Source organism: Miniopterus natalensis, chromosome 1 (assembly GCF_054644295.1).
Source record: "Miniopterus natalensis isolate mMinNat1 chromosome 1, mMinNat1.hap1, whole genome shotgun sequence".
Classification (NCBI taxonomy): domain Eukaryota; kingdom Metazoa; phylum Chordata; class Mammalia; order Chiroptera; family Miniopteridae; genus Miniopterus; species Miniopterus natalensis.
The window spans coordinates 13,580,350-13,593,920 of NC_142081.1; positions in this window are offsets into that span (position 1 = coordinate 13,580,350).

The window sequence follows — 13,571 nt, forward strand, 5'->3', positions numbered from 1 at the left end:
GAACTTGGTAAGTTTCATGATGCTTTCAAACAGTTTTAAGCAGGAGACTAACAGATCCAAGTTCATCTTTCCAAACCTCAAACAGAAAGCAAATCTCAAGGCCCAGTCATTTCACCACATGACGATTACAACCTGCAAGCACCATCTCATTCTCTGTCTTTTCCTTTTAAACACTGTAGCTGATCTGAGAAACTGCTTTGCTAATACAGTAATGGCTTATTGGCTGGCTCAGTTGGCTTTGTTCTTTCTCTAGGTGTTTTCCATGCTGGTCTCTCCAGATAAACCATTAGTGAAAAGGGTGAAACAATAGCAAACCTTTCTAGTAATACTGCAAAAAGTATGGAAGATGTTTTTGGGGTTTTTTTGGACAAATATTACCCTTGGTATCATTAAAATCCTAAGGATGCAGGCATTCTAGGCTAAATGAGTAAAATATGACATGACCATTTCGGGTACTTAGAGAACAAAAGTGCTCTATGTTATTTTCAAGACCACTACTTTTCAAAAATGATTTAAATAAATGAAAATACTTTGCTTCAGAATAGCCCAAAAGATAATTTTTTTTTTCTCTTGGAAGAAATAGTGATTTTCACTTTTATTTGTGGCATGTAAAAATATGGGAAAAAGAATTCGAACTCAGCATTAAGTATGGGTTAGAGTATCAGGAACGGGAAGAATTTTTGGAACAAGCACAAATTTATTTGAAAAGCTAGATTAGTTTTCACACGCTTATTCATGCAATGTTATTGTCTGTCTAACTATTCCATTATGTGTTAATAATAAAATAACCCATATGTGCAAAATGGATGTGTCACACCAAGAAAAAATGTTTAAAATGCCAAGTAAATGCCACAAAAAATGCATAAAAAATATTTTACTGGTGGTTTCACTTTGCAAAACCTTTTGAAGATGTTTTTCTCATTCTCTTGGAGCACTGAAAGGAAGGGTTCTGTTCTTTACAGAGGAATCTTTTTTGCTATAATTTTACATCCATTCATTTTATATTTAACTGGAAACTTAATGTAATATGCTTTGTAATTTTTAAAAATTAGTGTTTAAAAGCATGTGGGGCTGTGAGAACAGCCTGGCTTTGAGAAAATCTTAATAGATAGTGTTGAGTCACTGCTTAGACTTTAATCTTTTCCTTTTTCAGTCTTTGTTGTTTAGGATAAAGTTTTAGAAGATTGAAGATCAGTTTTCTTCTTTGATCCAGTACTTTTCCTTTGGGTAATATTCATTTATCATTTTCTCCCCCTTTGAGTCTCAGAGAGACATCAATTTGTATTAATTCAATAATATATCAGATAATATACCCGATAGTGATACCCATCACCTCTGGACCCCATCTTTCCTCATGAACTTTCTTCTTTGCTTTGCCAATGGGCTCCCTTAACATTCTAGAAGATTTTTGTTATTTTATCATTCACTTGTTTCCCTCAAAGTATCAGCCCAGTTGCCTTTTTCTTAATATTGTATTAGATGTTCTTTCACATTCACTTTGCCAACTTTTGCAGGTGACAAGAATCTTTAAGTTGATTTTTTTGTCTGTTGTTCTGAGCACCTTTTGGTTTTCAGGCCCAACCAAAGGAAATTGTTCAAGTTGAATCTCTGTGGAATCATGAGCAATAGTTTATTCTCTCTCATCCATATGTACGCCACAGCCATGTACCACTCGCTGCTGCAAAGATCATCATCAACAGTTTCTCTACTCAGGCCCTACTGAAGGTACAGCTTGCTTTGTGGCAAAATTGTTTTTGGTGCAGTGTTTTAGGAAAGCTATGGGACCTCAACATTACCCAGAGGTCAATCACACCTGTTTGCATTTCCTGGCACCTCCACCTCCCTCCTTTGGCAGTGTGGTGGGACGGTCAAGAGCATAGGCTTTAAGCTTAGGCAGATCTTAGTTCTACTGTTACCTTTGCCACTTACTAGCTGGATGATTTAATTACCTAATGTTTCTAAAATGGAGGAGACAGTTGTGAATACATGTATTTTTAGCAATCCTGAAATAAGTTAATTCAGACAAAACTTCTAAATTAGTTTCAAATTAGAACCATTAGAACATTTAAAAAGAAGAGATGAAGTTCTTAAAGACATCAAAGATCAAGGTGGGGATGAATCAAGAGGCAAAGATTCAGGAGAAGAAGGCTGGGCAGCGAGGTGAGTCCAGAATCTGGGGCATTCTTTAAGTGGTGCCGTTTTTCTGATCCCAGAAAACTTGCCTTATGGATAGAAAAGCTGTGCAATTCTATTGGAAGTCTCATAGATAAGGCAGAAAAAATTGTTGTTCAAAGCCCACCAAGGTTGTTTTTTAAAAAAATATATCTTTATTGATTTCAGAGAAAGGAAGGAGAGGGAGAGGGAGAGTTGAAACAGCAATGATGAGAGAGTCATCACTGATTGGAAGTTTAAATAAAAGAAGACTGAAAACAACCCCTGCAAGGACTGACCTCAGTCCTGCAAGGTGACCTCAGCATGTTAGTCTCTTAACCTGACTGTCAGAAGCAAAGTTGAATCATCTTTACAGAATTATAAAAACATTCAGAGGTATGCATTATCTCTAAAACTTTTCAAAACATAGTGTCCAACATTTAATGCTGAAAAAAAACCCAAAAACAAAAACAGAAAATAGACTATCAGTCCTGAACTGGGTCTCTGCTGCATGGAGATGTCGCCTTTGAGGGAAAGGGTGGTGTCCAGGCCTAAGGGGCGGCTGGAGGTGAAGTCAAAGCTATGTGTGATAGAGTTGATTGATTCTAACCCCTTTCTCTCTGCCTTCACACATTGTGTATCTGTGTTTAATTTCATCTTTGTGCAAGGACACTAATCATATTGGATTAGAACCCACCCAAAGTCCTCAAAGTAAGAGATTTTGCTTTGGGCAATGGGACACAATGCAGTATACAGCTGATGTTTTGTTAAGTTGTACACCTGAAACCTGTGTGGTTTTGTTAACCAATAAATGTTTCCCCAATAAATTCAATAAGAAAATTTTACCTGGAACGAAAGGAAAGGAAAGGAAAGGAAAGGGGAAGGGGAAGGGGAAGGGGAAGGGGAAGGGGAAGGGGAAGGGGAAGGGGAAGGGGAAAGGAAAGGAAAGGAAAGGAAAGGAAAGGAAAGGAAAGGAAAGGAAAGGAAAGGAAAGGAAAGGAAAGGAAAGGAAAGGAAAGGAAAGGAAAGGAAAGGAAAGGAAAGGAAAGGAAAGGAAAGGAAAGGAAAGGGGAAAGCGGAAAGGGGAAAGGGGAAAGGGGAAAGGGAAAAAGGGAAAAAGGGAAAAAGGGAAAGGGAAGGAAAGAAGAATTGAGCTACAAAAGATAATAGAACATGCAGTTAACTACTTAATAGGGTAAAAGTAGCAAGTAATATTTATTTTTGGTAAGATAAACTTGCATTGTAACTTCTACACTAACCCTTAAAATAATAGCACAGTAGTATACACTACTGATCTAATGTTGGAAATTAAATGATCATAATCATCATCTACATAATTAATTCAAAAGCAGATAAAAGAGGAAAGCACATACAACTAGGGAGAAAAATAAAAAGCAGGTAGACATCAATTAGTATATATTCATCATTTATATTTACCTTACAATGTTTTAAATGTCAGAAAAAAATCAATTAACAAGCAAAATAAGAATATGTAAATAAAATATATTTAAAATTTATACATTAAAAATTATATATTAAAATTAAAATTTATATAATTTTATATGTTAAAATATATAAATAAGAGGTTAAAATATTCTGTTTATTAGGACCTATTACATTTTAAGAATACAGAACATGATTTGCTTGTTGGCCCTGAAGGAGTAAGTTGCCATGCTGTGACAGAGCCTGGGAAAGACTCTGTGAGAGAGGCTTCCCCAGGAACCTGAGAAACCAAAAAGGACTGAACGCACCCACCGGCTGACAGCTGGGAACAAAGTGGGGACCTCAGTTCTACAGCCAAAAGACACTGGCAAAAACCACATGAGCTTGGAAGAGGCTCTCAAGCATCAGAACTACCACAGCCTGGTTGACATCTGGAGTTCAGCTTTGTGAGATCCTGTGCAGAGAAAACCCTGCTCTAATTTCTTAATGTTAATTGCTAGAATGAAATGTGTTTGTTAAATATGGAATCTGGTTAGTTAAGTTCTGATTATTTGATTTTTTACTGCATCAGAAAAGGGAGTATTTGGCTCTCTTTTCAACATAATAAACAAGATTCATTGCCATCTTCTTGGGACAAGGCGTTGTTATAGACACCAAGAAGGGGAGGTGGGCAGTGGGCACCAAATTGCATTTAGCAGTAAAGGCCCTTCCCAAAGGTACTTTAGAGGAAAATGGAATTACTTGTCCATTGATTCCAAGAGAATTGAGGGCTGGTTCTGCTATTAATTGGCCCTGGAAGCCTCCCCTTAGGGCATGACAGTTACCTGGGCTTGGTTTCTGAACTCAGCATTGGCATTCCCAACCCTGTACAATCTTATTAAGTTTTCTCAAGCCTGAAAATAACAGAAAGTAATTGAATTTAACAGTATGAAAATAATACAAACCTGTTGAGAGAGAAGAGATACTGACTCCATATGATGTCACCCTGAAAAGATTTGTTTGCAAGCATTAAATATGAATAACTAACTCCTTTCTTCAGCATAACCACTGTGGAAGAGTCCGTTCTCTCTGGAGAAGGGATCCTTTCTTACATTCTCGACTGTTTTTCTTTCCTTGAGAGACTTAGTCAGTTTTCCTCAGGTTATTCTGTAATTCTGGCTAGAAATATTTCCATCTTGAGGCTAGTGAGTACATCATTTTGGAGTGGGAATGCAATGAACATATACTGATATCTAGCTAGATATCTTGCTGAGCACTGAATATTGCTGTAGACACTTTATGTCACAGTCATCATATGTACATAGTAAACATTTATTACTATTATTGTCATAGCAATAATTTATTTGAGCATTTACTGTACAATTCATAAGCATTGTCTAAATCTTCAAAGTAATCATAAGTCAGACCATATATATATTTTTTAATTTCGACAGATGGCGAAACTCAGAGAGATTAAATAATAGCCCTGTGTGATAGTTACTACTAGCAGCACAGTCTTACAGATGAGGAAATGCAGGCAGAGAGGTTCCGTACCTGGTCCAAGGACATTCACCTAAGAAGTAAGTGACCCCAGTGTTCTATCATAAGCTATATAGGTGTCATTAGCATCCACGCTTATAACCTCAGTGACCATATTAATACTGAATTTTCCAAGCTTGAGCTGAGCATCTTAAACAGCAAAAAGCACAGCCTGCCTTAATGGACAGCTCCTTAAACTCAACAGAAAATAGTTTTGTTTTGTTTTAACTGACAGGGACACTAAGATTCAGAGAAAATAAGTATCCTTCTCAAGGTCTTAAAACATCTTAATATTTAAAAAGCCTCACCAGTCCTTTACTGAATTTAAGATCTTCCACTGCTCTGTTAAACTTTATAATACCTTATTTTAGCATCATGAGAAAATGACAGGGTCTCAGTAGGGAAATTAGTAAATTGTTTTTGTTTTTGCAAAAAAATTTAATCCCAAGACAACTAGCTTTGAGTCTCAGTGTAGAATTGTTTCTTGATCCTATTGCTCTCTGAAAGCAGCCAATTTCTACAAATTCCCCAGACTCTTTCTCAATGGCCACTTGTTATTAAGGGATATCTCCGAAGGCAATTACTATTTTTCTAGATTGCTATATCCTTGTGCAAGATGTCTTCTTAAGATCTTAGAGACAAAAACACAAGTGGAAATGCTATGAGCAAGATAGGTCTTTAAACACTATGTCGGCGGCGGCATATTTGTAGGGCGACACTCTGGAATCTCTTCCTTGGGCCTTGTATAGTCTGTTCCTGGGAGATGAGGCTGACTCACTATGACAGCAGGCAATTTAGAGCCATGCGAGTCTGCAATCTTTCACACATCTCCTGTTGGCTTCCCCAAAGCAGCTTTGCCTATTAACATGTCTGGCAGGGTTCTGACTTAGGCACTCAGCTAGATCGTAAAAGGTGCTCATACAGGGCGGCAAGCATTGGAATGGCTGTTTGCACAGGCTCTCTAAGACAACTCAGGTTGCCTGTGGAGATAGGGGGCTCTAGGGAGTGATAAAAGTTGTTTTTTTAAACCAACGCTAGATAGTCAGGGAATTTATGATTTTTTATTGCAACATGTCCCAAATTTTTAGAGACAATCATCCTTTTATGTATCATCCCTCCCAGACTGTTTCCATCTAGTGTCATGAAGAGATTAAGGCAGGCAAAGGGATATCTTGGCCTTATTACATGGTAGCTGTGTGGTCTCGGACATGATATTAACAGTATAGAAGTTTTACTTTCTTCGGGTAAAATAAGTAAAGGTACAAGGGTAGAGAGATATACTAGGAGGGAGGAGGTAGCTTTCAGTGGCTAATAGCTCTATGTTTAGATTTAGATAAGCACAGTTCTGAATCCTGGCTCTGCTGTGTGATCATTATTTTCAGCTACATTCATCCACATTATAAAAACAGAGGTGCTATCTATGGGGAATTTATTGTGAAACTTAAGTGAAATAATGCATATAAAATACTTAGTAAATAACCCAGCATGTAGTAAATAAAAAAGCAAGTGTTTGTTGCTATTTATTAGATTATCACCAACAATACTCTACTATTACTACTAATACTACACTTTTACTCAGGGAAATACTATTTAGGGATAAACTTATTTTATTAAGCAGTCCCTTGGTACTATGGACTTTGCTGTCAAAATTGAATAATTTAAACTGTTGTAAATAGTGCAGAAAAAGGAAGAAGTCATATAAAAATATATATAAAAATGGGAGCAAAGCGCAATGGTTACATGTGAAATATTAAGGAGAGCAGAAAGTCAAAGAAGAAAGCACAGAGGTACTCCAAGTGAGCATAAGATCAAGAGCAAGAATCAGAATTCCCTGGACATTGAGACTAAACTCTCTTGTTATTCAAATGCCCTTTGTTTTGTTTTTTGTTTTTACTTTTTTAGGCAAAATAACTCTCAGACTTCCTCTCCAGTTGCGAAGGCTGAATACATTGTAGTTGGTGCACAGATCGGTGTTAAAGACCTAAGCAAATCATCAAAGTTGCAAACATGCATCAGCATTAGGAAAATGGAGAGAGGTCATGAGTATGGAGGTTCCAGTTTGAAAGGAATCAGATGAAGTCATAGGAAAATTAGCTAGGAAATCTGGGAGGAAGTGGAAATAAGCTCACTCATAAGAATACACATGGGATCTGGGTGAGCAATCAGTAGATGTCAGAGTGAATTTAAAAATCGCAGGATGCTCTATTATCTACTCTTCCTTTGCCCTCTCCTCTCAGAACTATAGCCTAAAAATGTCACGCTACCACAAAGAGGGGGAATTGATGGACTGTAAAAAGAACTGTGGGCCTGCCATGTAATCATAATTTCTCTCGCTGTCATTTTTCCCCCTAAATTAAATGATTCTGACCTTGGATAAATTGCCTAGCCCCTCTGAATATAAGTGTCTTTACCCATAAAATTGGAAATATTATACTTTCCATAGAAGGATTTTTTTTTTTTTGAGATTTCAATGAAGAGACATATGTAGCACCCTTTAACCAAGACCTTTATACATGCCATGCTGTAATCTCAATAAATCATATGTCTCCTTTGAGAAAAATAAGTTTGATGCAGCTAAGTTCCAGTAGGTGCTAGAAGCTTATTTCTATGTATATAATTTGCCTATGCATGGCCACTGCTACATTAACTCTTTCTCTTTTCAGTGACTTTTTGAGTGGTCCTAAATAGCACCGAAAATTGTACTAACTGCCACATTGAGAGCTAGTCAATCAAGCTGCCTATGTTTATTGAACATGAATTGTAAGTTGGCACTAGTTAGGAGCTGTGCCCACCAAGACCAAGCAGGCAGAATTCTTGCTCTCAAGTGCTGAAAAAGTCATGACAACATGCAATGAAACACACACACACACACGGCATGGGCATTTTTCAATATAGTAGCTTTGGACACGCAACAAGCAGAGTGATTATTTGAATATTTCCCCCCAGAGAACATAGAGAGAGAGAGAGAGAGAGAGAGAGAGAGAGAGAGTGTGTGTGTGTGTGTGTGTGTGTGTGTGCGCGCATGTCTGTTGGCATCACTAAAACTTGGAACCTTTCTACACTGGGAGAGAATGGCAGTTCTTGGAGAAAACTTTCTTAACTGCTTGATTTTCATAAACATTTCATATCCTCAGTCAGTTTTAGTTTCCAATTGTCATAAAGTAACATTTATCAAACCTTAAATGCCCTTTCTTGTCATTGCAAAGGAAGAAAAATTCTCTCTTAAACCCATTATTTAACTGTAATACGTTTTAAAATATCAGCAAATGATTGAAAATAATTTTACGATAGAACAGGTACTCCCTGCCATAAATGGATATATCCACTAGCAGAGTTTCAAGTTTTCAATAGATGTGTTTGTAAATTGTTTAAGTTATAGTTAATTAGCTACTGTATATTTTAAATGCCGCCCCAGAGCTCCTGTTAAGTTTTCATTTTATAGCATTAATTAAGATTCAACAAACTTTTCACAAAATTATATTCTGAGTGAATCAAAGGAGACTGTTTCCTTAGCACACTACTGTCAGGCCTGCCAAATGATCACAAGGCGCAGTAATACTGCTGATGTTCTTGGTAAACTATTGCGCTTTCTTAGAGACATAGGTCTAGGGTAACCTATTCCAAAGCTCACACAATACCAGGCATCATCAGGAAGGAAGACCCACATCAAAATCAAACAGAAACACTTTTTTCAATTGTGTGAAATTGTAGTGTTCAAATGGAAAGGGCTCTGGACTTGGGCTCTTCTTTTTGGTAATAAAATGTTTCTGAGAAGGTCGATTTGCTTCTGAGGCTCTGTTTCTGCTTTTATAAAAAGGAGGTAATGAAATCAGTTTGAGTTACTCCACAGTGTGTGTGTGTGAATCAGCAAATATAAATCTCTAAGGGAAGTCTCATGAGTAGATCTTGGACCCATCTCCATGGATACCCCCAAATCTAGTTTCCACCAGGTAGCCTGGTTCTTAGAGTTGTCCTGGTCCTCCTTAGAGGGGAGTCATTCTATTTTGTGGACATTCCTCAGCTTGGGGCTGTAAAGCGATTCATTACCTGTGTACTTAACGAGCATGCTTAGATCTTAACATGGGTGATATAAATTAATCTTCCTCTTAAATATGGCCAATGGAGTTTTTTAGGCCTCTCCCATTTCCTAATGGGCATATGCGGATGAGACTAACTCTGGACCCATATATATGCCTGAGAGCTGGCCCTCTAAGAGAAAATAATGGAGCTAGAAATAGTGTAGAGAACATACCAACAGAATTAGTGGCTCTGTAGTCCCTGTGTGCACTAGAATCAGCAGGGAAGCTTATGAAAAGCAGATTCCTGGGGCTCTTCACAGACAGTCTGATCCAGCAGGAGGGACCTACAATTTCTACAAACATTTAAGGTAATTCTGACATGTGGAGATTAACTACTGTTGAGAAAACTATTTTGGATGGGGAGCCACATGAGTGCTACCAACATAGTAGACTAATGGACGGAGGCATGGTGATATCTAATATTGTTACATGGTGTGAGGTGGCTTTACTGATAGTCTAGCATTTGTTTTCATTAAGCTTTTGGAAAAATTAAAAATAAAATCTTAGTCTTCAGCACCCTTCATGTTACACTTGCCCCTTGGGCCCTATTTCCTCTCACCCACCTTTCTCATTAGACACAGAGTGAAAATGTTCCCTACAGCTGATGAAACTCACCTCAAGCCCCAGTGTCAGACTTTTCTCTCCCTGCTCTTATATACTGCATCGGCTCTGCATTGCCTCGCCTCACCTGCAGAACTATAAAAGGGTTTGTAAGGACTGAGTCCAGCCATTAATATAAATGTCCCTTCCCTCAGCGAGCAAAGATTAAAAAGTATTGTGGTCCAAAGCCAAACTTCATTTACAAAGAACTTAATTACCTTAGGCTTAACCATCCCTAGGATATTTGCATTTGAACGGGAATTTCCTCATTTTAATGATTTCATAATTGGTAACAAGTACTAGGTATTGTCATTGAGTAAATGCTCACCTGCTCCCCCTATCGCCAGCCAGGTATGCAGAGGAGTCAACCAATTGAAGGGAAATTCTTTTTTTATGCATGTGGCATAGTGAACACAGGTCTGCTGACTAACCCGCAGCGTGGTATAAAGGACTACTCTTAAGCCTCAAAAGTGACAAATATAGGTGAAAGTAATAGGAAACAGAAATGTAAAAGTCTTTAGAGTCAGAAAAAATCATGTTATGTTACAGGTCAAGACTCACTAATATTGTGTCCATAAGCACATTCTTGGAATCTTGGTTTCCAAATAAGTTAAAATAGAGATGTTACATACTCTGCAGCATTACTGATGGCACATAAAATATATTCAGTTAATGTTCATTTTCATTCCTTTCTTTCCTATTTTATGTAGAACCTATTTTATGTAGAATCTTCTACATAAAATAGGAAGAAAAGAAATGAAAATAATATAGCAAAGTATACTATTTTACTAGAGAATAGTAAAGGCTAAATTTAAGGGTAAACTTCCATAAAGAAAGGCAGTTCTTAACCAATGGTCAATCCTTATTTCTTTTAATTTTGTTTTTAAATTTTACATATATTCTTTGTTCATAGGCAGGTTAACAAGGGACTCAAATACAGTTTATTTTTTCTCCACTCCTCTATATCTTTCTGGCCACCTAATCTTTATTACATCCACTAAGACTTTCTCTCCAGATGGGCTAGCAGAGCCAAGGTCTCCATATTAACCTGTTCTCTCTCCTGACTCCCTGCAAAGGCATGCACGGGCCAATAGACTGGCGGCCACCCCTGAAAGGCCCAGGTGAGTAATGAGCTTCAACGTTACAGATCAGAGGCTGTGCTGTCAGGAGGAACAGACCTTGGCTGGCACCCCAGGAGCATTCTGCATTCAGTTTTGGAAATGCCAAGGGTGCCATTTTCTTATGTTAAGGGCTACTAACTTTTATTTCAAATTCTAGCAGTAATAAAATGCATTTTAAAGTTAAGAGTAACCATGAAAGTAAGGTTTTGTGGGTCTTTTTGTGTGTGTTTCTTTTATTGTACTTTTTTGGACTATACTCAGTCAATCATCCTTCAAGCCCAGCAGACTATAGTTTCAGGATGACTTCATTGCTCAAAGCCCTTTTCTGTTTCTACTAACATGGAAATACTCTGGGGGGATTGGGTGAGGACACATGTGGACGCCTCTTTTGTACACTATGCTAAGCACTGTGAATAAACTCAATTGTCCCCAGGAGCTGCCTGGAAAAGGGTGACGGAGGTAGAGTATAAACAAAGAATTACAACACAGCGTGCTTGGTGTTACATTTGAGATGTGGGGGGGTGACAGGAAAAACTTCGCTCGGTAAACAAGTTTTGAGAACTTCCTAAGGAGTAATTAGGGGTTTTCCATCTTAAGAAAAGAGGTGGCATGTTGTTGAAGAAAAAGTATGTATGCAGAGAACTGCAATAGAAATAAATGGAAAGTTTGGAAAAGTGGGATAAATCAGCTATCACTACGGTAGGGAATGGAAATATGTGGAGCGGAGTTGGGAGGCAAGAGGCAGACTGTGGTGGCGAAAAGGACTCTTAATGACTCTTTACAGACTACTATGCAATTTGTGTATTTCTAGTACAAAGAATTAAAGTATAAGGGTAATAAGAACAGGGTTTGTAACATAAAGGGTGACTTTAGCAGCAAAGTGGAAGGTTGAGGACATCAGAAGCAGGAACATCTGGCATGAGGGTTTGTAGAAGTCTAAGAGCTAAATGATGAAGGTTTAGACCAGTGATTCTCAACTGGGAGAGATTCTCCATCCACTCCATCACCTACACACGCACGCAAGCACACACACACTCTCACACATTCACAGGGGACATCTGGCAATGTCAGGAGACATTTTTTTCTTGTCACACAACTAGGGAGTTGACATCAGCATTCATTGAGCAGAGGCCAGGGATGCTGCTACACAACCTACAATGCACAAGAAAAGCCCTTATGACAAAGAATAATCTAGTCCAAAATGTCTGTAGTGCTGAGGTTGAGAAACCCTGGTCCAGACAAAGGCTAAGACAGTAGAGATAGAGGGAGGGTGAGCTTGAGGAACAAATTTGAAGAAATTTCACAATTGATATAAAATGCAAGGGAAAGGAAAGAATTGAGGACTTCTGAGAATTTTTCAAAATAAACACCCAACTACCCTTAGTTGCTTTGAATATAACAAAATACAAAGATGTATTTTCTGGTTAGGGTTTCCGGTAATTTGTATTCCAGAAGAGATTGAAGGTTAGAAATAGGTTTCTGGGTCACTGGCTTTCAAGTTTTAGCTGAAAGTGTGGGATGAATGAGCTCATTGAGGATGAGTGTAGGGTTTGCAGTGAGAGATGTCATCAGAACCACCTGGCCTCACTCTGGGACAGTCTCACTTGGTAGACTGAAAGTAGGTCCTAAGAATGTGTCTCTTCAATAACGCTTTTTAAAATGATAAGCAATCACATTTGTAATAGCTTTCTATGTAGCAAGAAGAAATAGTGTAGAGGGAACAAAGCAAAAATAGTCTTCTGTGATGATATCTATTTTTGTGGCATTCAGTCTGGATTCATGGAACTATTCTACATAATTACATAACACAATTGAAAAATAACATTTTCTAAATTTATAAAACAGTATTAAATAATATGCCTATCTGTATTTTGAGCTGGTGGCATAACTGAGAATGTATTCCAGGTGGCTTTAAAATATAGTAATGTAATCATATTCTTTGCACTGAGCTGTGCTCCCTACGTCCCCCAGCATTTTTATGTTCACTCTCTAACTTCCAGTGTGATGGTATTTGGAGTTGGGGCCTGTGGGAAATAATTAGCCTCAGAAAAGGTCATGAGGGTAAGGTCCTCATGGCAGTATTAGTGCCTTTATAAGAAAAGGAAGAGACAACAGAGCTCTCTCTCTGCATGTAGGGACAGCGAGGCGGCTGTCTACAAGCCAGGAAGAGAGTCCTCACCAGGAAATGAATTAGCCTGCACCTTGATCTTGATGAATATCAACCACCAACTGGGATACATAATCCTTATTCTAATTCTAATACAATCAAACAAGATTTAACATAATAGTTTATGAAACAATATGGTTGCAAGGGATTAATGCTAAGTTTAGATGTGATAATAGTGATTATGTTTCAAAATATTCCTTTTCTGAAATATTCGCTAATATATTTTTAAAGGAAATATCTGAGATTTGCTACGGATGAATTTTAGGGATTGGGAAGTGAATGAAAGTTTAGGCAAAACAAGGTGGTCACGAGTTGAAACTATCGAAAAGGTGATGGGGGTGGGGATGATTGGACTCAAAATTTTGTATATGTTTGAAAAAAAATGTAGACTTTTTAAAGTGGTTCTGTTTAAATCAGGTAATTCCTGATGCATGGTAAGAATAAAAAGAAGAAAGTAAGAGTCCTGAGACTAGGACCATGGATGTGAAGAAT